Source organism: Adiantum capillus-veneris, chromosome 4 (genome assembly GCF_014529385.1).
Source record: "Adiantum capillus-veneris isolate H3 chromosome 4, ASM1452938v2, whole genome shotgun sequence".
Lineage (NCBI taxonomy): Eukaryota > Viridiplantae > Streptophyta > Polypodiopsida > Polypodiales > Pteridaceae > Adiantum > Adiantum capillus-veneris.
The window spans coordinates 46,739,493-46,745,396 of NC_140934.1; positions in this window are offsets into that span (position 1 = coordinate 46,739,493).

Sequence of the window (5,904 nt, forward strand, 5' to 3'; positions counted from 1 at the left end):
CAACTCTTTCAGCTTGAGCGTAAGCCTAATAACTACGACTCTTAGTACATAGTTTATTATGACTTGAAGCTTTGGGACTAATGATTTGCTCATTTTATGGCTCAGCAGTCCGACTCTGACTATGCCAAGGATTGTTTTTTGCACCTTGAAAACTTGACTTTTTACATTCTTGAGCTTACTACAAACATTTCTTCAAGTAAAAGTAAGCTTGAATCCTCAAAAAGAGGATTAGTGAAGGACCAAGTTGGCATTGAAGGTTTCTTTTGCCATACCTGTTTCATCATCTTCAAATCTACATTCATGTTGGTTGGGTTGTCCTTCTTTGAGTGTGAAGACTCCATTATCTGTTTAATTCTCCAATTAGGCCTGTTGATAGGAGTCTTTGATGTTGTTGTAGGCCTTTGCTCACTGTCCATATTTTGCCTTTGACTCGGTTCATTGGAAGACTTAGGAATCCAAATCTCTTGATGACCTTTGTATCTCCTTTGTTGACTTTGTCGAGCTCTAGGTCTTGTTGAGTTCTTGAAATCTTCATATAGGTCTAGTGTAGTTGCAGTTGGCTTGTGTTTGACTGGTAGCCAAATCTTTGTATAACCTGTGTAGTATCCTTGTCCAAGAGAAACATCCTTTGAGATCCGTTTTTGTTATGTGTCCTCTTGAGAGTTGTGACAGACTTTAGCATCTTTCAATGTTGTTCTCTTGTATACCTGCTTCTTAGGTATCCTAGGATATTTGTCGAGGTTGATACCTTGTGGGACTTCTTTCTTGGGAGGGACTTGATGTTACTTCATATGCTCTAACCTGCGGTTTTGGTACCCATATCTGTTTATTACCTTCATAGTACTCCTATATTTTTAAGCTCCATTGTGATGCTATCCATCCCATGTGTTTGTCTTTCTATGTTGATTTCCCGTCCTTAATCCAAACCGGATGATTGACTTTGACTAAACTGCTTGGAACAAACACTTGCTTTACTATCTTATGATTTCTTGAGTACTTGGGCTAATATACCTTTGATTTGTAGGGTGTCTCCTTAGAGGTTTCAATTGTGTCGGCAATTGACGGAAAATTGACTTGAAGTTTTGAAAGCCCAACTTGTTAGAACAAGCTGTTCCATGAGGGTTCTTTGATGTAGAGACATATGCTGTCACACCTTTCATGCTAATCGGTGGAAGGTCCACTTTAGCTTTACCTTTGTATGCAAGATTTTTCTTTTCTTGTGACTTATGCAACTCTGAATCTAGCATTAACGGTATCTGTAATTGTTGCTTGCTACCTCTTGGAAAAGAGAGTATTAGCATTTTATCTTCTTTGTAGGCCTTGTGTTGGTCTAACCACTAATTTCCAAGGATTATATATGCATGCACGTCTTTTGAAGACTTTACTTGAAACTTTACCTATTCTTCATGATTTTGGATATCAAGAGTAGCAACCATTTCTTTTTTACTTGTAGCCTTACCCATCATTTCTCTATTATCTTATTTTCCCTGAGTGATCTCTAGAATGCTTTGGATGTAAGCGTTCCCACCTCAAGCACATCCCTAGCTTGCCTAAGGTCAAAGGACTTTTAACACTAACCTTTCGAGATCTTTGATGAAGCTAACCCTAAGGTCTTTAAGCTCCATTAGCTAGCCTAGCTCTTTGACAAACCATCTCTCATTTGGACCCCTTTAACCTTGACCCCGTGTTGAGATAGATCCATAAGCACATTTCTATATTCTAACCCTTGTTCTATCCCACATTTGGTTAGATATGCGAAAATCATTTGGGTTGGTTAGATATTAGATTTTATGACACTACCTCTCTCTTGAAATCATAGTGGTCCTCAACTATGAGGTAGAAGAGATAAAGACTTAGTCATTAGTCGATGTTTCTTAGTGGGTAGAGGATCCCTTTTTACTGTACGACACATCCAAGATGGATGAATAATCCATTTGGTACTTAGGAGACGTAGCTGCCGCAAGCATGTCTGCTCTTTAGTCCATTTCATTCTCCCAAAGTAGAGTGACAAATCCTACTTGGTGTTCGAGAGAAGTCATCGTCACAAACATGATATTAAGCATGCATACTATTTAAATTTGTGCACAATAAAAAGAGGATTAGTCGTATACGAAGACAAAAACATTGATCATTTGAAAGAAACGTGTACTTTTGCTTACTCTAATGTAATATTGTAAGCATTGACAAGGTCCATACTATCCTTAAGTTGTATTCCTTGCATCCATCTAACATCTTTAAAAGGATAATTTTTGAACTTAATTAGGTTCATACTATCCTTAAGTTGTATTCCTTGCATCCATCTAACATCTTCAAAAGGATAATTTTTGAACTTAATAAGATATTGTCAGATAATCTTACCATGGCATAGTACCTTGTCTTCATGCCGAAGGATAGCTTCGGATTGTAGCACCTCTTATTGGTCTTCAATTGCTGGAGGGCCTTCAATAATTAGTTCACTTGGGGGATCTCCTTTGTAGGGCTTAAGTAGGCTCACATGAAAAGCATTGTGTGAGCCAATGGTTGGGCAGCTTGAGTTGATAAGCCAGCCCATTGATTGGCTTTAAGATTTGAAAAGGACCATAATATCTTTTTGCTAGTTTAGCATAATAATTTTGATGGCCTGTAGGATTTTTGCCCGTCGTTTGCCTCAATCAAGCCTTAGGAAACTTAAGGAAGACCGAATCATTTTCTTTGAACGTTAAGGCCATTCTGTGCTTGTTAGTAGCAACTTTTTGCCTTTGTTGAGAGATGGATATAGCCTCCTATTGAAACCTAGTAACACAATTATCAACAAACATGGGGGCATCATCATTAGCAGCTTCACGTGCAAAATCAAATTTATCAATGCTCATTCTACTCTCTTGTTTATTGTCAACCATGTAATTAAACTTATGTATAGATTACTTTGTGCTTTGGTACCCTCAAAAACCTTAGTCGCTACTCTTCTTTACCTTTGAAAATTAGTTCTCAAGCAGCCACACCCATGGTTTAGACACTGTTGATTGCAAAGACTAGTGGAGAGGGTCTAACATTGCTTAGTTGATTATGCTTCCCGTCGAGCTTGCTCGTAGCTCAATAATGGTTAAGCCAAAGGCAAGCCCCGAGACGCTCCATTATTAAGACTAAAGTTCCCAACGGTGTACCTCAAACTAAGTCCTTCTCAACCAAGATAATAGATCCATGTTCCACTTACCCTATTGCAATGAATAGGTCCAACCTTTCATGGACAAATTAAGGATCTCTATTCTTAAGCAAGAGAAGAGAAACCAATAGCTCTGATACCAATGTAATGGAAATGGCCTATGAACTTTGAGAATAGCGGAATTAGGAGAATTAGAGTGAGCATTTTTGTGAGACTACTGTGAGAACAAAGAGGGTGAACTTAATTAGTGGTAGCAACATACGATAATTTTTTATTTACCTTGGCATGAACAGTAATTTTGCAAGGGAGAGAGTTTAGAGAACTTGAAAAGAGTTTGGGACCGGATTTATGTGAAGCTGGCCTCCAATAGGCTTTTGTATTATAGATTCTCCCATCAAGAGAGACTTGGTACATTACAATCTTTGTGTTCCTTGTGACCTAGGTGATGCAATGAAGATGGAAAGCTTCATGCATCACAAGCATAACATAGACTTTGTAAAAGCATTAACCATCCCCGGCCTCAGTCCCAAGGCCTCAAACACCTTCAAAAGTGGAGAGAGCTAGCGGGGAATAGGAGAAACATTCATAGGAGAAAGAAATAGTTCCTCAATTTATCATCACTCTTCTTGCTTAGCATACATAATAGCATAGCATGAAGATGAAGAAGATGAAAAGCTTAAGCATTGGAGCATGGCTCTTGGTTGGATTTGCATTCCATAGCCAAGAGTGTTGGTGTAGGATCTCAACTTCTCTACAATCTTGGAGAAGGAGATGGAGCTCTTGCACTTTGCATCTCACACAATGAGAGAGAGAGAGAGAGAGAGAGAGAGAGTGGGAGTATACCCCCCAAGCTAGCCCCCTCCTTGCTTTGGTCATGGAAGCTCATTGGACCCCTGCAAGCCTGTCCAATCACATGCAATGTGCATATCAAGCAAGCATGCTAGCCTTGGGACAAGTGTCCACCTTTCCCCTTTGAGAGAGAGGACTTGATAAATACATACACACTTAGCTAAATTATCATTGGACCCCTTGAGAGGCCAACCAATAGGCTTTAGGCACCTTATGAGGGCAACATGGAGAGGAACTTGACATGTGTACCTGTTGCTTCATTAGGCAAAAATTCACTTGTGTGAGGGTGTGCGTGTTCTCTCTCTGGCTCCTACAATGAGGGCTCGCCCCCCCTTGTGTAGGGATCTGCTTTGACTTTGTTAAACACCTCAATCCCCTCAATCACCTTAGTCATGGAGCACCTTAGCACCTTAGTCATTAAGCCCCTCAAGCACCTTAGTCAGCAACCACGACAAGCACCTCAAGCTTGGGCCGGGTTCCCACCTTAAGCACAACCCTAGCTTTCCTAAGGTCGAAGAACTTTTAACACTAACCTTTGGAGGTCTTTAATGAAGCTAACCCTAAGGTCTTTAAGCTCCATTAGCTAGCCTTGCTCTTTGACAGAGCATCTCTCATTTGGACCCCTTTAACCTTGGTCCCGTGTTAAGATAGATCCATAAGCACGTGTGTGTATTCTAACCCTTGTTCCCATTTATTCTCCCACATTCAATGTTCAATTTAATATGAGAAAATCATTTGGGTTGGTTAGATACTAGGTTTTATGACAAGGAGCACCTCAGATCGTGTGTTTATTGGGATGTGAGCAATGTGAAGGCGATGCCAACCATTGCACAATCTCTCACGAGGAAAATTTCTTTAGCCATATAGACTTTGAAGACTGTCACTACCATGTGGTCCAAGCTCCTTGGAATGTTTGATCAAGATTCTATGATGCGAGCAATCACCCTACTTGGATAGTTATTTTCCATCAAGTTTCCAACCAAAAGTCCCAGGCAATCTTTTCTAATGAAGGAAAACTGTATTCATGATCAACTATCGGCTATGAAAAGCTCATTGATTAGTACTCAGTTAGCTACTTTGGTACTCATGGAATTGCATGAGGAGTATGAAATGGTGTCTAGGACAATATGCTTGCAAATCACGAAGGAAAAACTATAATTTAATGATCTCAGCTCTTTTTTCATGGAAGAGGAAGTCGTGTTAAGCACTCAAGGCAAAAATCAAGTCTCTAGTAAAGGTGTTGAAGCACTTCCTGCTTCAAATTCTAGAAAGAATTATATTGTTCATGGTTGTTACAACTGTGGGAAGCAAGGTCATATGTCTCGAGATTACAGATCCACAAGCAAAGACATAATCTCGACTAAGGCAAAGGCAAGCATGATGAGGAAAGCCGAAGGACACAAGGTTGTATCAGGTGGCAATTGCAACAACTAGATTTAGCTAGGGAGAGGCTTGTGAGTGGCAAAGAGGGGCAAAAAGCTCCTTCAAATGATTTGGACCCATGTATTGGAGTTCAAGTTACCTTGTTTGAACCAATTGATCAAAGTTCAAAGCACATGCATATAGAAAGGAACCAACACAACGTATAAAAACAACTATGGATGAGTGCACCAATCCATTGTTGTTGGTTGGATTATGGATAGGATGTGTTTCAAATTTCATTCTCTAGGAATGTTTGAATGTGATGTGTTCATAGTCGACAAATGGGGATTTGTGGACATGGCACGGTATGAAATTTAATTTTTTGTGAGGCAACCGATGGTCAAGATGAAATTTTTATAAGGTAGAAAGTTGGTGGTAGCATAACTAAGGTGTACCTAGTTTGGGGTCTATGTTGGGGTATCCATGGTAGCTTTTGTATTGACTTGCTCTTCCGACATATGTCCCGTATGAGCTACAGAGAGGGTGTTAAA